This window comes from Coenobita brevimanus, chromosome 86, assembly GCF_032717465.1.
Source record: "Coenobita brevimanus isolate Jiangsu-jjx chromosome 86, ASM3271746v2, whole genome shotgun sequence".
Taxonomy (NCBI): domain Eukaryota; kingdom Metazoa; phylum Arthropoda; class Malacostraca; order Decapoda; family Coenobitidae; genus Coenobita; species Coenobita brevimanus.
This window is the reverse complement of record NC_137039.1, coordinates 26,651,400-26,665,223: the sequence shown is the minus strand read 5'-3', so window position 1 is coordinate 26,665,223 and position 13,824 is coordinate 26,651,400.

Here is a 13,824-nt window from a genome sequence, read left to right as displayed (position 1 = left end):
CTGATTCACTGATGCCACATCCTGTGAGGGGCGGGCACTATAAAAACGCATCTCTAGCCTAAGTATTTCTGATCTAACTTGGGGACAATACCTTCTCTCACACATATTTTTACTGTCCTGTGTGGGGATTGGATTTGTTATATCTATCTATCATCTCCCCATCCATTCATCTACCTCTTGGCACGTCCACACGTCTACCTATCCTCCCATCCATACCATCCTTCCATCTGTACACCCAGCTATCCATGCAGTCATCCACTTTCCTACATTATTCTTCTATCTAACCTCTCATCCATGCTTATATCCATACTCCTATCTCTCCACTCAACCATCCATTCATCTATCTACCAACGATACATATACCAATCCTTCCATCCTACCTTCCCATCCAACCACCCTTTCAACCCTCCATCCACCCATCCATCCATCTACCCATACACACACCAGTCCTTCCATCCTGCCTATTCACCCAACCAGCCTTCAACTTTCCAACTATCCATCCATGCCCATCTATATATCTACCAATCCTTCCATCCTACCTTCCCTCCCAACCGTCCCTTCAGCCTTCCATCCATACCTCTGTCTATCCATACATATACAAGCCCTTCCATGCATCTATCTAGTCACCCTATTATCCTTGTATCTATCCACCCATACACATACCTGTCCTTCCATCCTGCCTAGTCACCCAACAACCACCCTGTTACATAACCAACCTGCCCACCCAACTCCACCCACTCCTATCCGCCCATCTAGCCAGCCTTGAAAACTGCCCACGCGAAACCTATCCTGAGAGAGAGAGAGAGAGAGAGAGAGAGAGAGAGAGAGAGAGAGAGAGAGAGGGAGAGAGAGAGAGAATGTTTTTTCCCGTAAATAGCACTCCACTGGAAACTCACCTGGCAATACCTTACGTGTTGTGGGAACGGCCCTGTCTGCTGGTGTGGGTGTGGCAGTGACGGAGGTGGGCACAAATTACCCTTTACATAGCAACACAGACACACACACACACACACACACACACACACACACACACGTCACTAAAATAAAGGCCAGACAGAGCAAAAACTGGCTTACATAATATGGTCGCCTTTTTTATGATCGGTCAAACCCTTCTGTGTGTGTGTGTGTGTGTGTGTGTGTGTGTGTGTGTGTGTGTGTGTGTGTGTGTGTGTGTGTGTGTGTGTGTGTGTGTGTTTTATAGGGACAGATTATTGGGGCGTTCTTTGGATTTTCACCATTTTTATTTCCTTTTTGCTATCTCCAAGCGATTATATCCAGTTTGAGGCAAAATTTTCACACACACACACACACACACACACACACACACACACACACACACACACACACACACACACACACACATATATATATACACACACACACACACACACACACACACACACACGTCCCGGAAAAGCTAAACTTACATTAAAAAAAAAACGCATAAAAAAGAAAAAAGAAAAATCATGTAGCGACTTCTGTATAACCTTCGCTTAACCTACGAGAAAAAAGTCCTTAAAATCACCACTACCACTGTCGCTTAACCATCCCGGTCCCTAATTTATGGCTGGGTACGGAGGGATTGGGGTAAAGACCTAAGCCCAAGGACGCAGTAGGCCCCTGGAGTCGAACCCGGGATCTGGTTGCGTTCCGCCGTATACAGTAGTGGACAAAAATAATGGGCCACTGTTTGGTTGAATGATTATGATACATTTAACGTAATATTCTTAAAATTACTGAGAATAGCGGTAGTAGTAGTAGTAGAAGTAGTAGTAATAGTAGTAGTAGTAGTGGTAGTTAGAACGCCAGGGTGATAATGAATCACTGAGCGGTGTAATAGTGAAGATAGGGGCAGAATGAGACTACATTTTATCTTGAATGCTGAGTTGTAGCGATGGACTGATGTTAGAAGGTGGTGCTAGTCACAAAGAAGTGCTACGGAGAGGCTGTGGATGTTGTGCTAGTCACGAAGAAGTGCTGCGGAAAGGATGTGGCGCCTGCATACCCAGCCACTGAGCTACGGGAAATAGAATGTACAAGCAACACACACACACACACACACACACACACACACACACACACACACACACACACACACACCGATATGAGGCATGTTTCCCTACGTCGTTGTGAGATGCTGATTGGGTAGTGGGGCTGCTGACGTCATTTCCTGCGTGGCTGGTTTCTGACTGATGCTGATTCATTTACATGCTGACTTAACGAAATGACGACAACAGATATCTTCACTACCTGGAATTGTATCTTTGTCTGTCTATCTGTCTATCTATCTATCTATCCCTCAGTCTATCTATGTTTGTTCGTCAGTCTGTCTATCTATCTATCTATCTGTCTATCTATCTGTCTATCCATCCATCCATCTATTTATGTCTGTCCGTCTATCTGTCTATCTATCTATTCATTCATTTATCTATGTCTGTCCGTCTATCTATCTATCTATTTATCTATCTATCCGACTATCTACCTATCGATCTATCTATCTATCTATCACCCACTCTTTTATTACTCCATAAGGAACGTAGAGTCCAGTGCTAGGTTACTCATTCCCGACATCTAAATTAATGGTGACCAGTCGCTCTTCCCTTAGCGGCATTATACAAACACTGACCCTCAAGCAACCCTGACACCTAGACCCTTTTAGGCCTCATTCGATTGGGGCGTCTGAACCCACTAGATCTCCAGGCGTCAGTTATATGGTTACCACCCAACGTACGAATAATCAATGGTTTCCTGGGCTACAAGGAATTAGTTTTCTTGTCATTCAGTGTACAGTCACCAAAAGGTATGCATTACATCAGGTGAGTGGATGGTGGGCGCCCTCATATACCAAATACGTACGGGTATACATAGTTTACTGGACTTAAAGGAATTATTTGGCCTGTCATTCAGTTGTCATTCAGAGTAGAGTCACCCAGAAATAGCACTACATCGGACGAGTGGATGGTGGGCTCCCTCAACTACCACCTATGCATACGCCGTTTCCTGGACTACAAGAAAATACTTGGCTTCTCCTTCAGTGCAGAGTCACCTAACAGTGGCACTACACAGGGTGAGTGGATGGTGGACTCCCTCAACTACGTATCGTACATTCCTCTCAGATCACGCCCTCTCTCAGCGGATGCAGAGAGAGAGGGAGAGAGAGAGAGAGAGATGAATCCAGCATGTGTAATGTCGCTCCGGGCCTGGGTTTTCCCGCCTTGTAAGTGGCTTGGTGGAGGTCAGAATGGCTTGAGTTCGTATTCTCCCTAACACCTCTTCCTTAGCGATTTATTTTTGGATACGGCTGGTTAATACCCTTTTGCACGTTACCTATGCAGAGTATGGTGATACTGGAATGATTTATGTAGCACGGGGAAGGAGAGCAAGGTGTAACAAGCAAAATGAATCGCTTAAGAAGAGGTATTAGGGAATTTCCATAACCGACAAAAATAGGAAAGAATGTCTGGCTTTTCCTTCTCTTCTACCCTATAATTTTTCACTGCTTGTTTTCCTCTCTCTCTCTCTCTCTCTCTCTCTCTCTCTCTCTCTCTCTCTCTCTCTCTCCTTCGTATTTGCGGTTTTAGGATATTTGTTTTCCATCGTGTAATAATATTTTAAAGGGACAAAATGAGAGAGAGAGAGAGAGAGAGAGAGAGAGAGAGAGAGAGAGAGAGAGAGAGAGAGAGAGAGAGAGAGAGAGAGAGAGAGAGAGACAGACAGACAGACAGACAAACAGACAGAAGAAAAAAAAAAGAAAAAAAAAGATGACTACAGGAAGAACGTCTGCCATGTTACAGCCTAAGTTGCCATCAACCTTGGCATTTGTTCTTAAAGGAAATAAGGTATTGACTAAGAATAAGGAGAGAGAGAGAGAGAGTCAGGAAGTTCAAGTCAATGTTACCGTTTTTTATGCAAAGCCACCTAGTTATTATTATTATTATTATTATTATTATTATTTGGAAGCACAGATTTTACATGTATGGGGGTGTCAGAGTTTTTGTTTTGTCTGTCTGTCTGTTTGTTTGATTGTTTGTTTGTTTGTTTATTCTCGATGCAGAACCGACAGCAACATCCTCCAGAAATCCAGTTTTTGTTTTTGTTTTTTTTTCTTATTCACGGAAGACGGAAGAGGAAGCAGTTGGATAGGGTTAAGTGGATAAAAGGTCGGGTTGATGATGATGATGGCTGTGATGATTATGATGATGATGGCCATGACGATGATGATGGTGATGATGATGGTGTTGATGATGATGATGAAAGTGATGATGATGATGATGATGATAAAGATGTTATTCCTCGCTTGTTATTTTCGCCAAACCAGAGTAGGAAGCCACAAAGTTCAAGAACACATCTCTCTCTCTCTCTCTCTCTCTCTACGGAAGACAGAAGAGGGAGACGTTAGACACCCGCTGCTCAGAGCTTCTCTTCTGAGAAACCATGGAAGAAACGTTTAATCTTATACTACGAGAAATATATATATCTATTAAAAAAGTTTGCTAACTAAACTGAATAAATCTTTTGCCTATTAAGCTGAATGAAACGTTTGGCAATAGGATGAGTGGGCGTCATGGTACGAGATAATTTAATGGAGATAATGGCTAATGGGGACTGTCTGGCCATTTTACTCCCAACAGTGTCCTATTAATTAAACAAAATCTCTAATAGGAAAAAGAGTAAAAAAGAAAGTTATGATGCAGAAGAAATTTTACGTTTTAATTCTGTTCACCACACGATTAAGGTCAACAGTCAGAGTTTCGCCAAGTCCCACGTCTCCTTCTACAACCTACAAATGGGTTTAATACCACTACCACCTACCTGGCTTAATGAGAGGCAAGGAGTCCAGGAGGAAGCGAGGAGGACCAGCACTGAACGCTTGACGGGGGAAAATGAAATACGAACCACGCTCCAGGCTGTGAAGGGAGAGAAGGAGAGGAATAAGTTCATGCCTATCCACTGTTCAAGAGTCACTGAAAAGGTGGGATTATCAACTTACTGGTACAAAATCTCCCACATACAGAAATCCTTGGACATTAATGGATTAGGTCAGACAATAATCTCCCTACTATCAATCTTTCCCTACAATATGATCCGTAGTAATATTTTTTTTACGTATGGCTGCAGAGTATGGGGGGGAATATATGGGTAGAGAGCACAGGAGAAATTAGTTAAGAATTGCAAAGTGCACAGAGTTACACAGACACACAGACCTTATGCCTCCGAGATCATCACAATGGTTTTTCTTTTTATTTTTTTCTTAATATCCAGTTGATTTTACGTAGTTTCGGAGAAGCCTTTCGCACTGGAGGGGTTAAATACGGCCTTCCTTAACCCCTTCACTACGAGATTCCTTCCCTAAACCGTATCAGTGCGTCAGTTTGATAGATAGAATAGATAGAAAGACGATCTCGGGCTGAAGTGGTGGCACGCTTCCTAGATGCTAACACACACACACACACACACACACACACACACACACACGTACCCTCTCCCCACACACACACACGCACATACGTACCCTCTCCCCACACACACACACACACACACACACACACACACACACACACACACACACACACACACACACACACACACACACACACACACACATTCATACCCCCTCCCCAACACACACACACATACCCATCTACTCTCCCCATCCACACACACACACACACACACACACACACACACACACACACACACACACACATGTAAAAAGCAAGGACCCAACTAAGTCACACTCCTCTGCAATATCCACTTCCAAGAACTTCACCAAACTTCTTAAAACACCAGAGATTACATTGTCACACGCCCCAGTGCACACGTTGAAGGGGAAATCCAGGTGAGGGAGGCATGCACTGAGTTTTAATTAGTTTACCTGCGTTTTCTTTAAGGTGTAATTCCCACAGCACACCTGGTATGAGTCTACGGTGTGTGTGTGTGTGTGTGTGTGTGTGTGTGTGTGTGTGTGTGTGTGTGTTATAGGAAGGAAAATACACTTGACACGCTTTGTATGATGTGTGTGTGTGTATGTGTGTGTGTGTGTGTGTGTGTGTGTGTGTGTGTTAGAAAACCTCAATACAAAACATTCACAGACTCAAACAGATTTTCGTTAGTAATTCCACACCAGACTTGACATGAATACGACACGAATACATATACCTGTGTGTTGGTGTTGACTTGCTGCATAATACATACTTTCGTGGCAGAGACCTTAGTAAATGCGACACGAATGACACCATTTGACACGAATATGACACTATCTGACACGAATATGACACGAATTTGTATGTTTGTGTGGGCATAGATTGGTTGGTTGGCTGTTGGATGCTATTGAGGTTGAAATTCACACGAAACACACTCACGAAACTCACGACACACACGAAACTCACGAGACACACTCACGAAACTCACGAAACACACTTACGAAACACACGAAACTCACTCACGAAACACACGAAACTCACGAAACACACACGAAACTCACGAAACTGCCACAGAACAGCCAAGGTTCCTACTGTCTCCCTTCAGCACCCCACCACCACACGCCTCTCCATTATATATCTACCCTCGCTTGACCCCTCCCCCTCCCCTCTCTTCTACCCTCCCCCCAGATCCCCCTCCCCTCCCCTCCCCTCCTCCTTTCTCTCTCCTCTCCATCCCGTTCCTCTCCCCTCCCAAACCCTCCCCTCCCTTCCTTCATCCTCCCCACCTCCCCTCCCCCTCACCAACCTCTTCCCTAGACTCTCACCTCTTTCCCTTCCCCCTCCCCTCCATCCTTGTCTCCCTTCCCTCCCATCTTCCAGTCCTTGCCCTCCTCTCTATCCCCCTCCCCTCCATCTCTCTCCCCTCCATCCCTATCCCGTTCCCTTCCTCAGGCTCTCCCCTTCCCCTGCTTCCCCCTCTTATCCCTCAGATCCTCCCCTCCCCCTCCCGTCCTTCTCCCTCCTCTCTCCTCTCCATCCCCGTTCTTCTTCCCTCCTCCAAACCCTCCCCTTCCTTCCTTCTCCCTCCCCTCCTCCCCCGTCCTCCGCTCCCTCGTGTATTCCTTTTCCTCCTCTCCTTCTCCCCTCCACTCTACCCCCCTCCCTATCTCCTGTTCTCCCTCTCCCTCTCACTCTATCCTCCTCCTCTCAACTCTCCTTCCTTTCTCTCCCTGTACGTCTCTTCTCCCTTCTCTCCCCTCCCCTCTACCCTCCACAGCTTCCCTTCTCCCTCCTCCCCTCTCTTTCCACTCCACAACCTCCTCCTATTCTCCCCTCCATCCCCTTCCTCCTCCCCATCTTCCCTCTCGGTCTTCCCCATCCTCTCCTCCCCCCTCTCTTCCCTCTCCTCCCCTTCCCTTCCCCCTCCCTTACCATCGACCATCTCCTATTTCCCCTTCCTCTTCTCCCCTCTCCCCCTCCCACTCTCCCCTTTTTTAACCTCTCCCTCCAGTTCACTCACCTCTCTTTCTCTCCCTCTCACCTTTCCTACAATTTCCCCTCTTTTTCCCCACTTCTTCCCCTCTTTCTTCCAGTGCTTCTTCTTTATGTCTTTCCCCTCTTCTTCCCTAGTCTTGCCTCGCCTGATTTTCACCCTTCCTTCCTTCCTTCATAAGTCTCTCACCCTTTATTCTTTCCTCCCTACGTCTACCATTTTCTTTCTTGCACATCCTTGCTCTCTCTCTCTCTCTCTCTCTCTCTCTCTCCCTCTCTCTCTCTCATTATCTCTCAGTTTTTTCCTATTTTTTAAAGTCCATCATCTTTCATTCTTTTTTTTTTTTTTTTAATTTAGGAAACGTTCGCGTCCCTTCAGCCAGTTTCGTTTTCCAAAAAGTTTAGTTTCATTCCTTGTTTCACTTATTTTCGCTGTATCGTTTTTTTGGGGTCAGATTTTGTGGACCCGTGTTATATAACCTCATCTCTCTCTCTCTCTCTCTCTACCTACCTACCTACTTACCTACCTGTCTACCTACCTATCTATCTATCTATTTATCTATCCACCTGTTTCTCTCTCTCTCTCTCTCTCTACCTACCTACCTACCTACCTACCTCTCTCTCTCTCTCTCTCTCTCTCTCTCTCTCTCTCTCTCTCTCTCTCTCTCTCTCTCTCTCTCTCTCTCTCTCTCTCTCTCTCTCAACAACCATCAATAAATGAAGCTGCCATAACCACCACAGCTACCACCAAAACCATTGTAACTACCACCAGCTACCACAACTACCACCAACCACACAACTACCACCAACCACAACTACCTGAAAAACCACAACAAATACCACCATCATTACCACGAACCACAACCACCACCACAGCCCCCAAAATAAGCACCACAACAACTACCACCAACCACAACTACCACCAACCGCAACTACCATAGCTTCTACCACAGCCCCCCAAACAAGTACCACAACAACTACCACCAACCACAACTACCATTATTGCCAAGAGTAGCGGAAGAATGCAATAGGAGTCATAAACCTCTTATTTTTATCAGAGAAGAATGGGAGGAAGAGGAAGAAGAGGAGTGGAGGCACGCGAGGAGGAGGAGGAGGAGGAGGAGGAGGAGGAGGGAAAATGAGGAAGAAGAAGAGGAGGAGAGGAAACATACAAGGAGGAGGAGGAGGAGGAGGAAGAAGAAGAGGAGGAAGAGTTAGAGAAAGGGAAAGACTGGAAACTGGATGGAAAGGAGAACAAGAACATGGAAGAATAAAGGACGATGCATCCGAGAGGGAAGAGAAAATGAGAGAGAGAGAGAGACAGAGAGAGAGAGAGAGAGAGAGAGAGAGAGAGAGAGAGAGAGAGAGAGAGAGAGAGAGAGAGAGAGAGAGATGAGGGTAGGAAGAAGGAAGTGCAAGAAGAAGAAAGGAGAGAATGGGAGGGAAGAGGGGAGGGAAAGGGAAGGAGAGATGAAAGGAGGGAAGGAGGGAGGGAGGGAGGGAAGGTCGGAGGAAGGGAGGAGGGGAGGGGAGGGAGGGAGGGAGGAGGGAGAGAGGGAGGGAGGAGGGTGCTACCTAACCTTGGGGAAAACCCGTCTACTGATTAAAAAAAAAATAAAAAAAATCCGTATCTGTTAGTTCTTTACACACACACACACACACACACACACACACACACACACACAGGAACACTTGTTTTTATCTACATACGCACATATACGCACACAGCACCGTTCACAGCTCTTCTAAACGGGGTGGAATCAAAGGCTTTTCGTGTCACCAATTTCCCTACTCTCTCTCTCTCTCTCTCTCCGCACTGTTGCATCTTCATCTCTTAACTGTCGCTGCTTCAATGGTCACTGCTTTCCTAAACTGTCTGCTTGCATCTCTCCCCCGTTAAGGCAGTCACGCAACGCCCGTCTAACTACACACTCTCACCCTCTTCCTGTCCAGCTCTCTAATGCAAAAGTTAACTACACTCTCAGTCCTTATATGCAACAAGTCACCTCTGGAACAATCTTTCTCAGTCTATCTTTCCCTCTCCCTATGACCTCCAGTCTTTTAAATGCAGTGTGTCCAGGCATCTCGGAATGAATGGGTCTTGGTTTTGACTTTCTTTTTGGCTCCCTCTTTTCTAATATACCTATCTATCTGTCCATCTATCTGTCCGTCTATCTATCTATCTACTTACCTACCTACCTATCTATCAATGTCTGTCTGTTTGTCTATCTATCCATCTATCTATTCAGTTATCTATCTATCTGTCTGTCTATCTATCATTTTTTGTCTGTCTCTGTCTATTACTTATCTGTCTATCTATCGCCCACTCCTCTATCATCCCATCAGGAGGGTAGGCGTCCGGGGCCAGGCTAAATAGGCCAAACTTATAAGCAAGAGTGACCTGTCGTGATGCAAGACCCTCAGCACAGGTTAAGAGCGTGAAGGAAGTGAAGGTAAAAATTAAGATGGTAGTGGAAGAAGGGAAAACGTCTTAAGATTTTCGTAATATAGAAAAAATCATACCCTCCTCTCTCTCTCTCTCTCTCTCTCTCTCTCTCTCTCTCTCTCTCTCTCTCTCTCTCTCTCTCTCTCTCCTGCTAAATAAAAGGAGTTAATATCAAAGGGTCGCATTCTTAGTCACACAGGAGGCTTCGTCATACCTCTTCCTGCTCTCTTCCTTCCTTCTCTCCTTCTCCCTCCTTTCTCACACTTCCTTCCTCTACAGCATCCCTCTCCTTTCCCTACCCCTTCTCCTCTCCTCCATCTCCCCCTTCCCTTCGCTTCCCTCTCTCCTCCACTCCTCCTCCACCTCTCTTATTTTCCTTGCATTTTCGCCTGCAGGTGAGGAATTCCCCTCCACCTTCATCATCATCCTTCCTCCATTCCTCCTTCTCTCCTCCATTCCTCCTTCCCTCCTTCTCTCCTCCTTTATTCCCTCTCTCACCTTCCATCTCTCTTTTCATTATTATTTCCCTCTTCCTTTCGCGGTAGCAGAGTGGTCAGTATCGCCGGGGTTCGAATTCGGATGCGGGCAGCTGGCGTGACTCGATCTAGGCGTCCATCCACCCTCTGTGCGTAATGAGTTACTGTGCGTATTGAGTAACTGTGTGCGTAATGAGTAACTGTGTGCGTAATGAGTAACTTTGGAAACGCTTGGGGAGGGGGTAACTGGGGTAGCCTGGATGATGCCGTGGCCTTGTATCCTAGAGGAGGGAATGAATTAACCCATCACAAGCTCAAAGGCCTGAATTACGGGGATGAGAACTGCAGCTAAGCACCCCATAACGTCTGCACACACACACACACACACACACACACACACACACACACACACACACACACACACACACACACTATAACACCATAAGGCCTAATTTGCCACTTATATCCAATAGCTTCATGACCTCTATTATCACTTTTATTTATTGATTTATTGAATTATTTATTACGTGTACCTTAGTCTTGCAATTTACGATAATCCCAATAATCCTTTTTCATTGTCACTTATCCTCCATGTATTTCCTTCACTCATTTATCTACCGAACGATATAAATGATAGATAGATAGGCAGACACAGAAGATAGATAGATAGATAGACAGATAGATGGATAGATGTGCGTGTGGGTGTAGGTGTGTGTAGATAGATAGACAGATAGGTTTGTGTGTGTGTGTGTGTGTGTGTGTGTGTGTGTGTGTGTGTGTGTGTGTGTGTGTGTGTGTGTGTGTGCGTGTTTCTTTGTGTGTACGTGTGCGCATGTGGTGTTAGGTGCATATATCTTCTTGGCACATCAACCACGCCCCCATGACAGGTCTGCAGGGGCCGTATGACAGGTGTATGCCAGCTCGGTGACAGGTGCTTGACAGGTGGGAGGCAAAGGTGAATATTATCCGTAACAACCGCCCATAAGGCAGTCATTTTTAACACGACAGTAGGAAGAGAGAGAGAGAGAGAGAGAGAGGAGAGAGAGAGAGGCAAGGGTTCGGAAACATATGCGGTAGTTTTGGGATGTCAAAGTTCAAGTTAGGCGACATTTTATGAACTCTCTCTCTCTCTCTCTCTCTCTCTCTCTCTCTCTCTCTCTCTCTCTCTCTCTCTCTCTCTCTCTCTCTCTCTCTCTCTCTCTCTCTCTCTCTCTCATCTCAGTTCTCGTGTGTGTTAGTAGTATCCATCCTTCATTTATTTTGTACCTCCCATGACCCTTTTCCTTCTTTATTTTATTTCTTTATCATTTTTTGCGTCCACTTATCACAAGACTCATTACTAATTTCACGAAGCAGACAAAATATTCTGCACGCCCCACACCAGCAGACTGAGCCGCCCCCGCAACACACAAGACTGAAGAGGGAAATATATGGACCACCCTGTTTTTTGCAACACACGTGTGCATCATTCTTCTTGCCAAACACTCTTTTCACTTTAACTTGTCCCAAAATTGCCGTCCCTCCATCTTGAATGCTGATTTGTAGCAAGAGGTGAACAGTAGATTAATGTCCTAGTCACGAAGAAGTGCTATGAAGATGTAAAATGGCTGTGTCGACTTTTCTGTTCCACTGAGTATTTTTTTTATGCGTCCGACTAGCTTGTTCTCTGAAGCCCAGCAGTCCTCCTACGTAGCATACACCTCCACATGTCACCACTACGGCGCTAACACCCACCGTCCATACTGAATACAACCCAGGGCTCTCTCACATAATTATAGATGTTAGCGGGGGTGTTTTTACGACATATCGGCGGATCTTCATTCAAATCCCTTACATTGTTCCCTGCTCCACTTGGGATTCGAACCAGTGTATATAGGAACAGCAGACCACCTCTCTAGCAAACTCAGCCTCCCCGCTACAGGAAATAAGCTTAATAGGACGAAATTTTAGGCCAAGTTAAGATAAAAGGACCATAGCAAGCCAGGCCCCCACCCACACCTCTGCCCTGGGGTATAAATAAGTCAGTGAGCGGATGCCAAGTGGGGGAGGGAGTTTTATTGGTTAGCCTGGTCGTTCCCTGCCCCTTAATGAGAGCCGAAAGGAGAGTTATGGCGCGTTTTTCAATATTTTTTTCTTCTAGTTTGTGTGGGAAATATATATCTAGGGTTCGGGTGGGATGGGATGAGGTTTGGGATTATTTCTGTAGTGTGTGTGTGTGTGTGTGTGTGTGTGTGTGTGTGTGTGTGTGTGTGTGTGTGTGTGTGTGTGTGTGCGTGTGTGTGTGTGTAGGGAGGAGAGGGGGTTTGTGTGTGAGGGTGGGGTTTAGTGTGAAGGTGGGGTTTTGTGTGTGTGTGTGTGTGTGTGTGTGTGTGTGTGTGTGTGTGTGTGTGTGTGTGTGTGTGTGTGTAGGGAGGGGAGGGGGTTTGTGTGTGAGGGTGGGGTTTAGTGTGAAGGTGGGGTTGTGTGTGTGTGTGTGTGTGTGTGTGTGTGTGTGTGTGTGTGTGTGTGTGTGTGTGTGTGTGTGTGTCGGATTCCAGGACGCCCACCAAGAAAAATCGTTTGGCATTATCCAGAGAAATATCGATGTCACTCCTCTTAAATATAATCGATATTCCCTTCTTTACGATAGCATTTCTTATTTCACTTCTTACTGACGCCAAGACGATTAAATTCAGTTAAGGAGAAGGTCTTGAAGGAGATAGTGTCCATTCATCTCTTCAGTGTTTCCTTTCATCCCTTCGCTACGGCTACGCTTTGATTTATCCTTGCTACACTGTTTTTTTCAGCTTAGGGGAGCCCTGGAAGCGATGGGGGTGACACTGTGCTAGAAACAGCCGATGTGCGCCGATACCCACAGTCCATACCAAGGCGGCAAAGACACCTAACACTGCCCAATGGTCTTCTTGTTCTCCTCCTCCTCCTCCTCCTTCTCCTCCTCCTCCTCTTCTTCTTCTTCTTCCTCTTCCGCCTCCCCCTCCTCCTCCTCCTCCTCCTCCTTCTCCTCCTCCTCTTCCCCTTCCTCTTCTTCTTGGTCTTCTTCTTCTAACACCCGCCATCTCTAGCTGATTTCTTTCAACTCAGAAGATGTTTTACGAACTAGAGGGGTTGGACACAGCATCCATTAATCCCATCATTATGCAAATATTCCCCTAAGACAAATAAAACCAGCAGAAAAATCAAAGCTCTTCCTAGCATTCTTCCTTAAGCGATTTATTTTGCATTTTACACCTTAATGTCCTCTTCTTTATGTGTGTGTGTGTGTGTGTGTGTGTGTGTGTGTGTGTGTGTGTGTGTGTGTGTGTGTGTGTGTGTGTGTGTGTGTGTGTGTGTGTGTGTGTGTGTGTGTGTGTGTGTGTGTGTGTGTGTGTGTGTGTCGGCTTGCACAGGTAACACACAGCCGGATATCATTTTGCGCTACCTAGAATAAATCGGTAAAGAAAAGGTTTTACGATACTCTGGACCACTATCACATCGCCCTCTCACTGTT